The 14,765-nt window shown below is 37.5% G+C and overlaps 1 pseudogene; it reads left to right on the top strand.

Annotated features, from left to right (window-relative positions):
* Positions 1 to 12,216: 12,216 nt before the first annotated feature.
* LOC110209629 (large ribosomal subunit protein uL2 pseudogene) lies at positions 12,217 to 12,987 on the top strand (annotated as a pseudogene).
* The last annotated feature ends 1,778 nt before the right edge of the window (positions 12,988 to 14,765 follow it).

The raw sequence follows: 14,765 nt of genomic DNA, 5'->3' as shown, positions 1-14,765 counted from the left end.
GAAGAGGCATAGCTAGAATAGTTCAACTGAAAAAGATAAGGGCTTTGGTGAAATGCAAGTTTAATATGAGGCAATGACGTGATATGGTAGCTGAAAAAACTAGGACCAGGACCAGGAAGTGATACCACATTGTACTCTGCCCTAGTCAGACCAAATCTGGAATATTTTGTTTGATCCTAGGTACAGCATATTAGACATTGAGAAGTTGAAGAACATCCAGAAGAGGGCAACTAAGATAATAAAGGAACTGGAGATTTGTAACCTGAAAAGAAGACTTTGGAGAGACAAGATAGCTGTCTTCAAGTATATGAAGAGTTTTCAAATGAACAAGATATTAGGCAGAATTGAGAGGAATACATGGAAGGTTCAAAGAAGCAATTTTAGACTTCAGGTAAGGAAAATCTTTGGGTAGTTAGAACTATTCAAAAGTAGAAGTAGAATGGGCTGTCTTGAAAGGCAGTGGGTCTCCCTCTTACAAGAGGTCTTCTGTTCAAGCAAAATCTCCATGGCCATCTGCCAAATGAGTTGTAGAAGGGAACCTTTCCCCAATATCGACTATAATAGATGGCCACTGAGATGCTTTCAAACTCTAAGATTATGTAATTTGGTAACAAATTTGAGTCCTAGTTCTGACACTTAATATGTGTATAACTGTACAAATATTTCCATAACTCTGCAAATTATTTAAATGTAAATGGAGCAAAGGTTCTGACACATCCTGTTTCAATAGACCTGCAATTTCATAAATATGGAGATAGATATAGATATAGATATAGATATAGATATAGATATAGATATAGATATAGATATAGATATAGATATAGATATAGATATAGATATGCACACACACATATTTATGTGTACATATATATGTAAGTTCTATGGATTATACACCCAACTGCATCTCATACTACAGACAATCAGTCTCTTTCATTCATTTAGCTTCTCCTTTGTGAATAGTTAGGCTTTGGCCTAACTCTTTTGTATGATTATATATCTAACTTGGGAGGTTCTATAATGTTCCCAGGATTGATGGAATCAACATAACGTCCTACAGGAACAAGATACATCAAACTCAAATAGAAAGGGATTCCTGTGGGCTGCATATTGACTTAGAAAACCTCAAATTAACATTTTCCATGTTGTATTATATTTTATTTATTTTGTTAAGCATTTTCCAATTACGTTTTAATGCACTTTCAGCACTCAGGGAATTTGACCCCTCTGAATTTTAGAGGACTTTACCATCTATGGAGAACCTCTCTTCAATTTGGACTCTGGCTTGGAGAGCCTCCGTGACAGTAGCCAGCAACACTATTGGCTGACATTTGTGTCACTGTTTTATGACTTGCCTGATAACAATCAAAGGATCATCAAATAAAGTTATCTCTGTTGTTATATATTTTCAAGGAATCTAGTATAATTTTTGACAAATGCATGGGAAAGATCTTGCAGAAGGAGAGGTTTTAAGGCATCCTTTTGCTGTAACTAAGCAAGTGCTTTTTTTGTCAACAAACAAAATGCACAAAGGGATCTTGTATCATTTCAACATTTTGGCCAAATGTGAGACTGCAAAGATGTGGTTTGTGGTAGAATATCATTTTCAAAAGTATGCCTGTTAACTTTCCAAACCTTCATCAAAGATATCTTCAATGAGTGTACAGATTATTCTCATATCAGTTCTGTAGAGTTGGTAAAGTGGGTATATGGTGGGTAGCTGTTAATATTCTCTTTGTCCCCTTTCTATAATAACAATAAGGTCTATGATTTTTTTCTAAATATTTGGTATTTTCCCCCCTTTCAAATAGCTTAGCAATCAATCTCCTAAAATTATGTTGCTCTTCATCATAGACTTCTTCTGTTTATACTTCATCCAACTATCTTTATTTTTTTCAGTCCTATTTCTACTTCGTTACTGAGTATATCAGAGACTATAGTGTTAGAGCTCAAATATGATGGCTCCTGTATTCTCCATGTTGAAAACAGTTGTTGTTGTTGTTGTTGTTGTTTAGCGCGGCTCTTTTTCATTTTTTATGTGGGTTCTCATTCCAGTTTCATCCTTAAATGTCTCCAGAAAGATCTGGATCAATTGTTAAGTTTTCACTTGAAGTTGTTTCCCCTCCATTGCTTCTCATTGTGTATTAGATAATATGGCTCATAATCTTCCATTAGTTTTGTCCTTATGGTTTTACAAATACATTTATATCCTAAATCAGTATTGTCTTTGGCTGTATATTTCTTTATTTGCCAAGTTGTTTAAATGTCTGCTGGCTGACTATTTCTAGGTTCTACTCTTCTCATTAGGTCAACTGATTTATGTTGGTTAAACTTCTTTAAGAAATGGTCATGATCCATATAAATTCCTGTCTTCATTTCCCATTTTTCATCAACAACTTGTTTAACTAGGTCAAGTTGGAATTATTTTAATTCTATAAACATCATTTTCTCATTTTTATTCCTCCCTTTAGTTTTATCTTAATTTTTATCTTTGTTTTAACAAGTCAGTGATCTGATTGTATATAGAAGACTGATTCCAAAATTATTCACATATCAGTAATGAATCATTATTTCCTGACTGTTAAAACATAATTAATTTCTATTTTGTTATTTTATATATGCCATAGCCATTGTTTCCCATTTCTCTTCAAAGAGAGCATTTGTGATGTATGAGTATGAAGTTTCTGTGGAGTGTACAACTCTTTCTACTCTCTCATTTCTTTTCCCTAAGCCATATTTTCCCACATAATTTTCAGCACCCTCCTCTATATTAGATTTCAGGTTGAAGTCAATAAATATTGAAGTGTGTGTTCATGTAATTTAGAGACTTTTATCCATGTTGTTTGTAGGATTTCTCACCTCATCATCCTCTGAAACTGATGTTGGTTCATAAGCTGCAATTATTTTCATCATGGTCTTTTTGCAAATACCATCAAGAGCAATGTAATAGGAGGTAACCAAACATCCCATGAAATGATGTTTCATAAAATCAGTGCTGCCAGAGCCTTTATTTGCCTCTTCTTGTGAACTTAGTCCTTCATTTAGTTGCACCTTCCTTTTGTCTTCTGGTTTTATTTGCGAAGAGAATGTCTAGATTTATGCAATTTAGTTCCTCCAATAGCATGCCCAATCATTGGTTATTGGACAGGGATTGCACACTTAGAGTAGGAATAGCCAAATTAATGCCAGAGCCTACCCTAGCCTTGAACACTGGTCCAGCAAATGGCCACATATTGGCCTATTACTCAAGGAACAGCATTGCTAGATTTGGAGAGGCCCATCACCAGAAATATGGGCACCAGATAATGATATTTTTAGCAAACCCTCTTATGAAGTTCAACTACTATGGCTGAGGATTTGCAGTTTACCTGAATGCCATGACTATAAAAAATGTTATCACAGATGCTAAAGAATTATGATCAATATCTATCTCACAAGATGGATATGAGGAAAGCACTTGGTAAACCTTTATAAAGAATTATAGAAATGAAGAAAGAGAGAACCCATAGGAGTACAGAGAACTGATCTGGGAGTCAGAAATCTCTGGAATCAAATCCCATTCCTGATACATACTGACTGTGTGGCCTAGTCTCAGTGTCCTAGGTAACTCTCTAAGACTAAGCTGCCAAGTGGGTGTTGATATGAATTGGTAGAGGGAGTTCCTTCAGTAGGAGTTCTGATCTGCCCCTCAAAAAAATGAATTGTAGCTGTTGTTTTTATTAATTCACCTATGTGCTTGAATCCGCACCAAACAAACCTCAGAAAACCTCTGCATTGGAGGGAAGGAGGGAAAGAAGAAGACAAGAAGGACAGAGAAAGGGGAGGGGAAAGAGAGATAGACAGAGAGAGGGAGGAGGGGAAGAGGAGAGAGAAATAAAGAGAGACAGACAGACAGACAGACTTATTAGCTTCCCTATAGACACCTACATAAGGTAGAGTTTCTGGGATGCTTCCACAGATAAATACACCCAAGATGCTTACTACAAAGTAGAAGAGATAGTAACATAATGCCCTACACAAACACAAAGAAAAATGGAATACAACTGCTACTAGCTCCATTTGTTATGAGACATTATGGCCCCCCTAGCAAGATTATACGCAGCCAACTGGAAGACCCTCGCATTGGATTACTTGGGATATATAGTCAGGGCAGAAAAAAAAAGTTTTAAAAAATAAAAGAAAAATGCAGTCCAGGGATGGAAGATAATAGCAGCAATAGCAAGATAAATTAGGGTAAGTTGGTTCCTAGTAATGCATATGAAAATTGGAACAAGGGTGAACAGTATCGTTGTTGGAGAACCAGTCCAAACTACCATGGAGATAAAGCTTTTGAAGGGAAAGATGGAGTAAGTATAGAGAGATGGGGTTAACAATGTCAGTAAGGCTTGTTATAGCAGAAAGTTCCAGAGCAGTAAGAATAGAATTACAATTAAGTAACCCAACTCAGGAGGTGTGAGGGGAAAAGCTCTAAATTTGGGAGCATAAGGGGTTCTGGTTCAAATCCTGACTCTTACTATCTGTATGACCTTAAACAATTCACTTAAAATACCTAGATTTTGGCTTCCTCCTCTGTAAGATGAAAGGGTTGGGGAAAATGAATACTAAGGTCCTTTCCACCCCTAGATTGATTAACAAATCATTCAGAAATCCAATACTTTTGAAATGGATAGATTAGGCTGCTCATCTGACCATCCATGATAGCCTTGCCTATTTTGTGAAGAACACCTGCTGCAAACTGTTTAACAGTTTAAAAATTAGTAAATACACACATGCACGCGCACACACACACACACACACACACACAGAGCAGACAATAACTAACATTTCTAAGATCTAAAGTAATTCTCTTAATTTCATGACAACTCAATAAGAGAAGTAATATAAGTTTTATTATCTCCACTTTACAGATGAGGAAACTGAGGCTTTAGCAAGAAGAAAGGGCTTACCCAGAGACTCTCAGTGATGGAGTTAGGAGTTGAATGGTCTCCTAAATGGCAATCAGCATAGGACAATGGAGAAAGCATTGATCTGTCAGAAGACCTGGGTTCAAATCTCCACTCTGCCACTAACTCCCTCTGTGACCTTAAGCAAGCTATTTACCCGTATTTTGCTTCAGTTTTCTCATTTGTAAATTGAGGGGATTGGGATGGTAAATTAGAGGCAGCAACCTAGCTAAACTATTCCAATATTCCCCTCCAAAAAAACTTTAAAATAACACTTCAAATCAAATTTTGGAGCAGCAGAGCCAACAAAAGGTCAAAGTGAGACATTTTTCCAACTTGGAAGGTTGGCAGAAAAAAGTCTGTGACATCAGAGTAGGGGCTAGCCCAGAGATCATACAGCAGCAGCACCAGCCTTGCAGTCTGAAGGCAGCTGCAATAGCAGTGGCGGCAGCAACTTCAGGAGCTCTCAGTCTGAGATAGTAAGGGAGCAACTGGTCAAAAAGGGATTAGAGGGAACCCTTTGCTGGCATTAAGTGTCACTAGTTCTGATTACCATCTCTCTTGCTCATAAGCAGTTCTGGGTCTCAATTCCAGGATAGAGAAAAGTGCTTGTGATCAGTTGCAAAGGAGCAGAGCAAAGCCCTGGTCATAGTTCAAAGGCAGAGAGGAGCACTAGCCCTTGAGGCTGCAAGACAGCATGGGATCTGGTCACAGTTTGACAGCCAGGAGTGCTAGTGCTTTGTGGCTGCAAAGGAGCAGAGACCCTTCACTAAGACCATTAAATCAGTGACCACACCTCTCCCCAGCTCACACCACCTTGGAAGCACCAAAAACTTGCAGACCCCCAGAACTAGCTCTGAAATGAGCAGCATGAAAAAGCCTACAGCTTGGGAAAGGGCCTTCTCACCCCAAGGTGAGCATAGTCCAATTTTGACATACCGTTTAAAGTAAAAAAATAGGCTGGAAAAAAATTTTAAAAAGAATTTCACCATAAAGGCTACTACATTGGCAGGGAAGACCATGGCACAAACTCAGAAAAAGACAATAATGTGAAAACAGCTACAACCAAAGCCTGGAAGGAAAAAAATGATAATTGCACAGAAGCCCAACAAGAATTCCTAGAAGAGTTGAAGAAAATGATGACTGGTAGAGGAAAAATCGGGAAAAGAAATGAGAGATGCAAGAAAATTATGAAAATAGAATTAAGAACTTGGTAAAAAAAAAAAAGGCACGCAAAAATACTAAAGAAAATAACAACCTTAAAAAATAGAATTGGCCTAATGGTAAAAGAACAAAAAAAAATTTCACGGAGGTACATAAATTTACTGAAGAAAAGAACTTTAAAAAAAAAGAATTGGTCAAAGGTAAAAGAGGTACTTTTTCACTAAAGAAAATAATTCCTTAAAAATTAGAGCTGGGCAACTAGAAGCTCATGACTCAATGAGACATCAAGAAACAATAAAACAGTCAAAAAATGAAAAAAATAGAAGGAAATATGAAATGTCTCATTTGAAAAACAACTAACATTTCACTAATTGATAAATAGTCAAAGGATATGAACAGGCAGTTTTCAGATGAAGAAATTAAAGCTATCTATAGTCCTATGGAAAAAATGTTCTAAATCACTATTGATAGAGAAATGAAAATTAAAACAACTTTGAGGTACCACCTCACACTTATCAGATTGGCTAATATGATAGAATCGGAAAATGAAAAATGTTGGAAGGGATGTGGAAAAATTGGGACACTAATGCACTATTGGTGGAGTTGTGAGCTGATCCAACCATTCTGGAGAATGATTTGTAACTATGCCCAAAGGGCTATAAAGTTGTGCATACGCTTTGAACCAGCAATAGCATTATTAGGTCTATTTCCCAAAGAGATCTTTTTAAAAAGGAAAAGGACCTATTTGTACAAATATTATTTGTAATAGCTCTTTTTGTAGTAGCAAAGAATTTGAAATTGAGAAGATGTCCATTACTTGGGGAGTAGCTGAACAAGTTGTGGTATATGAGTGTAATGGAATACTATTGTGCTATAAGAAATGACAAGCAGGATGATTTCAGAAAAACCTGGCAAGACTTACATAAACAGAAGCAAAGTGAAGTGAGCAGAACCAGGAGAACATTGTACACAATAACAACAATATTGTACAATGATCAACTGTGAGTGATTTAGCTATTCTCAGAAATACAAAGATCAAAGACAATTCCAAAGAACCTATGGTGAATAATGCTATCCACCTCCAGAGAAAGAAGTGACACAGTCTAAGTGTAGGTCAAAGCATACTTTATTTTTTAAGGGGTTTTTTGTCTGTTTTCTCTCACAACATGAATAGTATGGTTTTTCATGACTATACATGTATAACCTGTATCAAATTGCTTGCCTTCTCAATGAGGGGGGAGGAAAAGAGGGAGGGAGAGAATTTGGAACTGAATTTTTTTAATGTTAAAATTGTTTTAACATGTAATTTGAAAATGAAATTGTAAAAAAATTAAATAAAAATATTTTGTAAAAAAATTAAATAAAAATATTTTTGTAAAAAAAAGAAAAATGACTGACCTGCAAAATAGATCAGGAAGAGATAATTTAAGAATTACTGAACTACCTGAAACCCATGGTCAAAAAAAGAGTCATCATATTTCAAGAAATTATCAAGGAAATCTGCCTCAATATCTTAGATCCAGAGAGGAACACAGAAATATAAAGAATTTATCAATCATTTCCTGAAAGAAATCACAAAATGAAAACTCCCAGAAATATTATAGCCAAATTCCAAAGCTCCTGGGTTAAGGAGAAAATATTGCAAGCAGCCAGAAAGAAACAATTCAAATATTGTGGAACCACAGTCAGAATTACATAAAATTTAGCAGCTTCAACCTTAAAGGAGAGGAAGGGTTGGAATATGATATTCTGGAAGGCAAAGGAACTAGAATTACAGCCAAGAATAACCTATCAAGCAAACTAGTATAATCCTTCACGGAGAAAATGGATATTTAATGAAATAGGAGACTTTTAAGCACTCCTTATGAAAAGACCAGAGCTAGATAAAAAATTTAACTTTCAAGTACAAGTCACAAGAGAAGTATAAAAAGATAAACAGGAAAGGAAAATCATAAGGGACTTAATAAGCTTAAACTGTTTACATTCCTATATGGGAAGATGATATTTGTAACTCATAAGAACTTTCTCATTACTAGGGCAGTTGGAAAAAATATATTCAGACAGAGGGCACAAGTATGAGTTGAATAGGAAGGGATGATACCTTAAAAAAAATGAAATTAAGGAATTGAGAGAGGGATGTATTGGGAGAAAGGGAAAGGGAGAGATAAAATTTGGAAATTATTTCATATAAGAGAGGTGTGCAAGGGAGAGTTTTTACAGTAGAGGGGGAAATGGGAAGGGTATCAGGAAATGTTTGAACCTCATTCTCTTAATTAATTCAAAGAGGGAAGAATACACACACACACACTCAGTCACACTTAGATGGGTATAGAAATCTATCTCACTCAACAGGGAAATAAAGGGAAGGGGATAAAAGAAAGAAAAGAATGACAAAAGGGAGAACAGATTAAAGGAAGCAGTGTTCAAAAGCAAAACAGCATTTTGAGGAGAAACAGGATAAAAAGAGAAAGAATGATAAACAGAAAAAAATAGGATGGAGGAAAATACACAGTTAGTAATCATAACTAAATATAGAAGGGATAAGCTCACCCATAAAATGGAAGCAGATAGCAGAATAGATTACAAAACCAGAATCCAACAAAATGTTCTTTACAAGAGACACACTTGAAACAGAAAGACACACACAGAATTACAATAATGGAGCAGAATCTATTAGGCTTTAGCATAATAAAAGTAAAAAGTAAAGTAAAAGTTAAAAAGGCAGGGGCAGCAATCATAATCTCAGACAAAGCAAAAGAACTAATAGACTTAATTAAAAGATAATCAGGGAAACTACCTTTTGATAAAAGGCACCATAGACAATGAAGTGATATCAAAAAGTTTTACAGCAAGTTTCTCTGATAAAGTCCTCTTTTCTCAAATATATAGGGAACTGAGTCAAAGTTATAAAAATAAAAGCCACTCCCCAATTGATTAATTGTCAAGGGATATGAACAGGTAGTTTTCAGAAGACATAAAAGCTATCTATAGTCATATAAAAAAAACATGCTAAATCACTATTGATTAGAGAAATGAAAGTTAAAACAACTTTGAGATACCACTTCACACCTATCAGAAGTGACAAATGCTGGAAGAGATGAGCAAAAATAGGTATACTAATGAACTGTTGGTAGACCTGTGAACTGGTCCAACAAATATAAAGAACAATTTTAAACTATTCTATAAAACTCTGCATACTCTTTGACCCAGCAGTACCACTAGGTCTGCAAACCAAAGAGGTCAAAGAAAAAGGAAAAGAACCTATATGAACAAAAATATTCATACCAGCTCTTTTTGTGGTGGCAAAGTATTAGGAATTGATAGGATGCCCATCAATTAGGGAATGGCTGAACAAGTTGTAGCATAGAATTGTGATGGAATATTGTTGTCATTTTTCAGTCATGTTCCACTCTTCATGATCCCATTTGGAGTTTTCTTGGCAAAGATACCAAAATGACTTGCCATTTTCTTCCTCAGCTCATTTTTTAGATGAGGAAACTGAGGCAAACAGGGTTAAGTGACTTGCCCAGGGTCATATAGCTACCAAGTATCTAAGGCCAGATTTTAATTCAGAAAACTGAGTCTTCCTCAAGCATTCTATCCACTGACCACCATTGATGAGTTGAGGGGCAGTGCAGTGGATAGAGCCCAGGGCTTGGAGTCAGGAGGACATGAGTTCAAATCTGACCTCAGACACTTGACATTTACTAGCTGTGTGGCCCTGGGCAAGTCACTTAACCCCAATTGTCTTAAGAAAGAAAGAAAGAAAGAGAGAGAGAGAGAAGAGAGAGAGAGAGAGAGAGAGAGAGAGAGAGAAAGAAAGAAAGAAGAAAGAAGAAAGAAAGAAAGAAAGAAGAAAGAAAGAAGGAAGGAAGGAAGGAAGGAAGGAAGGAAGGAAGGAAAGTAGGAAGGAAGGAAGGAAGGAAGGAAGGAAGGAAGAAAGAAAGAAAGAAGAAGAAAGAAAGAAAGAAAGAAAAAGAAAGAAAGAAAGAAAGAAGAAAGAAAGAAAGAAGAAAGAAGGAAGGAAGGAAGGAAAGGAAGGAAGGAAGGAAGGAAGGAAGGAAGGAAGGAGGAAGGAAGGAAAGAAAGAAAGAAAGAAAGAAAGAAAGAAAGAAAGAAAGAAAGAAAGAAAGAAAGAAAGAAAGAAAGAAAGAAAGAAAGAAAGAAAGAAAGAAAAAGAAAGAACGAAAATAAATGATGAGTTGAATGGTTTCAGAAAAACATAAGAAGACCTATATGAACTGAGGCAAAGTGAAGTAAGCAGAAGCACTTGATCATTGCACACAGTAACAGCAATATATTATAATGATGATGAAATGGGAAAAACTCAGTTAATCTGATCAATACAGTAATCTGAGAAAACTGATGGAAAATGTTATCCACCTCCAGAGAAAGAACTTATGAACTCTGAGTGAAAACTGAAGTATATTTTTCTCACTTCATTTTTCTTGCTTTTTGTGTGATATGACTAATATTGAAATATGTTTACATGATTTTACATGTATAATTGATATATCGCTTGCCTTTCAGTAGGTGGGAGAAGGGTGGAAGGGAGGGAGAAAATTTGGAACTCAAAAAAAGTTTTTAAATATTGTTCAAAATAAATAAATGATAAGCATTTTTTAAACAAAATAAAATGAGGGTGTTGGAACTAGATGACCTTTGAGATTCCGTTCAGCCTCAAATCTATGCTTTTATGATTCCAAGTTCAGTATTCTTTCCCCTATATCAAAGACCTGTCCACTGATCTTCCAGTTCTCTTCCCCTTCCCTAGAGATGAGCTGTCTGCCTTCAGCCTGAGTATTAACAGCCTCCAGATTTGCCTCTGAAAACAACTCAGAAGGAAAATCCCTCCCCTACCCAACTTGACTTCCTCTGCAGCTGACACGTGTTTCTTTTTATGTGTACATTTGTCTAATTAAGAAGATATAGTGCCGCCTTAATTTCCATATAAACTCTTAACATCCACTACTTGCGTTCAGCAAACCAAACAAGGATTTATTAGGATAATAAACCAAGCACTTCATAAAAATGTAAATGTATGCTCCTGAGCATTCTTTACAAGGGAGAAAAGGGGCAGGACCATATCCCTGATTCGGAAGGAAGGACTATCTAAGGATCAGGCAGAGATGAGAAAGGGCAGAGAATAAGGAAGAGGAGAGATAAAATTCTAAAGACTTAAAACCATGGAAGTCATTCTGTGGTGACACACATGCTTTGTCCTTTCTACTTTACTCTAGTCTCTAAACTCACAAAGTTTCTTAATCTAGGTCCATGAATTTTTTATTTTAATAATCTGATAACTGTGATTCAATATAACTGACTTTTTGTAATCTTAGATATTTTATTTTATGCATTTAAATTTATGATTCTGGGAAGAGGTCTGTAGCCTTCACCAGGCTGCTAAAAGGATCCATGACCAAAAAAAAAAAAACAATTAGGAACTCCTACAGAAAATCCCCTAAGGTCCAGAAATTGAGGTCCTGGGGCACGAGTGTATTTATGAAAAGATTGCAATCCCTTGTATTCTGCCATAGCCTGCTTACAATAATAACAATAATAATTCACATTTATGCGGCCTTTTAAAGTGCACAAAGCACTTTACATACAATAGCATCTACCTCCCAAGAGTGTCGTGGGAATCAAATGAGATAACATACGGGAAAAGCTTTATAAATCTTAAAGTATTATGTGAATATTTCCAATGACAATGATAATAATGATGATGATTGTTGTATTTGGACCTCAGAGCAGCCAGATACAATATTATTATAGGTGTCATTACCCCCATTTTGCAGATGAGGAAACTGAGGCTCATAGAGATTCAGCTACTAACCAAAAGTCACATAACTAATAAATGGTGGAGCAAGATTTCAAACTCAGATTTCCTGACTCCAAGTTCAATGGACTCTAAGTCCACAAATAATCTGCTGGATCAACATGGGAGCCTCAAGAGATCTTCTCTTCTAGACACAGGGAAGCACAAGAGGCCTGCCAGGAAAATTGGCTGGAAAATTTTCCAGATATGTTGAGTTTCTCACCTAGTGAAAGTTTTTCTTAAAAATAAAATACTGGGGCTCTTTCTAGCAAGTCCAGAGCCAGACCGCATGAGATGGGCCTAGTGACCCATGGTCAGAGGAAGGGTGCAGGCTCCATCTTCCACACCCACGTGAAGCACGGGAAAGGGGCCACCAAGCTCCGAGCTGTCAACTTCGCCGAGAGCCATGGCTATATTAAGGGTATTGTAAAGGACATAATCCATGATCCAGGCTGAGGGGTCCCTCTTGCAAAAGTAGCTTTCTGGGATCCTTACTGATTTAAAAAGATGACAGAGTTGTTCATTGCTGCTGAAAGCATCCACACTTGCCAGTTTGTGTACTGTGGTAAGAAAGCCCAGCTCAACACTGGCAATGTCCTCCCAGTTGGCACTATGCCTGAAGGGACCATAGTGTGCTGTCTTGAAGAAAAGCCTGGGGATCAGGGCAAGCTTGCCCGTGCATCTGGAAACTATGCCACAGTGATCTCCCACAACCCTGAAAGCAAGAAAACACGGATGAAGCTACCTTCAGGCTCTAAGAAAGTGATCTCTGCAAACAGAGCTGTGGTTGGTGTTGTTGCTGGAGGAGGCCATATTGATAAGCCCATCCTTAAGGCAGGTCGTGCCTATCACAAATACAAGGCCAAGAGAAACTACTGGCCTCGTGTCCGAGGTGTGGCCACGAATCCTGTGGAACATCCCTTCAGAGGAGGTAATCACCAGCACATTGGAAAACCATCCACCATTCAAAGAGACGCCCCAGCTGGACAAAAGGTCGGTCTCATCGCTGCCCGGCGTACTGGTCGACTCCAGGGTATCAAGACTGTACAAGAGAAGGAAAACTAAAGTACAGAATCCAGATAATAAAAATTATTTTGGAGATTGTATAAAAAATAAAATAAAACAAAATACTAGGGAAAAAAAATCAAGGTAGTACATTTCATTTTGTTCAAGTACAATAGAATCATAGAACCTCAGAGTTGGGAGGGACCTCAAAGGTTATCTAATCTAACCCAAACATGAGCAGAAATCTCCTGTATAACATTTCCAACAATTGGCCACTTGAAGACCTTTACTGATGGGAAGGCAACCTGTTTTGCTTTGGAACAGCTCTAATTGTTAGGAATCTTTCTCTACAAATCTCACCCCACTGCTCATTGTTCTGGCTTCTGGAACCAAGAAAAGCAAAGTTGATCCCTTTCCCATATAATAGCCCTTCAAATACTTGGGGGAAAAAAAACAATTATTTCCCTCAAGTGCTCTCCAGATTATAATCTGGACTTTCTCTACCATGTCCCCAAAACCTTTTCATCCAGTCCAGGAATTCACACACCAAAGTGCCCTCTGAATCTGCTGCCTCTTCTTCTGATTGGATGGCGTCTCCCGGAACCTTCATTTAAGGAGGGCATCCAAGCTAGCCACGTTTTGTTCCTCTCCAAAATGTATTCAAGACTTTCTCTCTCATGCCCCTAAGAATAACATTTCCACCAATAGTGTCTTTGCCCTATGTGGACCAGATTGTTGTTTGTCCTTCGTTTTCAAAGAGGACCACAACATGAGGAAGGTGATGTCATGACTTGCAAGTGAATTAGATTTAAGTGAGGGAAGGCTGTGCAAAGTCACCAGCTTCACTTTCTCCTCTGCAGCCATCTGGGTCCAGGAAATATATAAATCAGGAATACTGGAGATGGCCCCTGTATATCAGATAAAGCAAATTCTAATACCTAATCCTCCCAGTGGAATCCATGACCAGTTTAATGCCACTCTATCGCTCCTAAATTATCAAGCCTTATGCAGCTCAAATGGGCCATCACCTAAACAAGAGCCTCTTCCTAATCCTTCAGGGATTTTGCCCAAAAGGAGTTGAATTCCATACATTCTAGCTGATTATAGAAAGGTCTAATGGAGCAGTTCTCAAATGCCCTGCAGAGACATAGAAAGGGCTTCATGTTACACTCATCCCAAAATTCCACAGCTAGTTAATACTCAAACTTAAGGCAAATTACTTTCTGGTCCCCTATATGGTTGGGGAGTTAGTTTGCACAGGATGCTTGGACGACAGTCAGGATCAGGACCAGATCTGTGATTTTCTTTGTAGAGGGAACTCCTAGATGAGGGAACTCCCTCTTCCAATGCAGGTTGCCACCTTCTGTACACAGTTGTTTGCATGTTATTGTTCCCATTATGCAGAATCCCTTGAAATCAAGGACTCTTTTTTGCTTTTCTTTGTATCTCAGGGTTTAGCACAGTACCTGGCACAGAACAGGGCTTAATACATGCTTCGTTATTTCTCTGTAAGGTACAATCTCAAAGCTGCTGTGTACACTGAGAAGTTAAGCAATTTGTTCAAGTCAGAGCAGAGATGGATCCAGATTTTTCAGGTTCTAAGACCAGCTTGACATCCACTATGTCCCTCTGCTTCTCATGGTCTTTACACACAGAAGGAACACTTGAAATTATGTGGGCACAGCCTTCCTGAGGCAATGGGATAGATTTTCTGACCTCTAGCTAGACCTTGACAGTACCAGAAAATCATGCTTCCTTGATCAGAACCTCATGTTTTTGTTTTGGGGTTCTTTTTTTTGGGGGGGTAAGAAGTATCTTCCTCACCTCCCTCCCTCTTC

Source organism: Phascolarctos cinereus, unplaced genomic scaffold, assembly GCF_003287225.1.
Source record: "Phascolarctos cinereus isolate Bilbo 61053 unplaced genomic scaffold, phaCin_HiC Scaffold_3;HRSCAF=262, whole genome shotgun sequence".
NCBI lineage: Eukaryota > Metazoa > Chordata > Mammalia > Diprotodontia > Phascolarctidae > Phascolarctos > Phascolarctos cinereus.
Note: the sequence above shows the minus strand (reverse complement) of the source record. Positions and strands in the feature narration are given on the sequence as shown.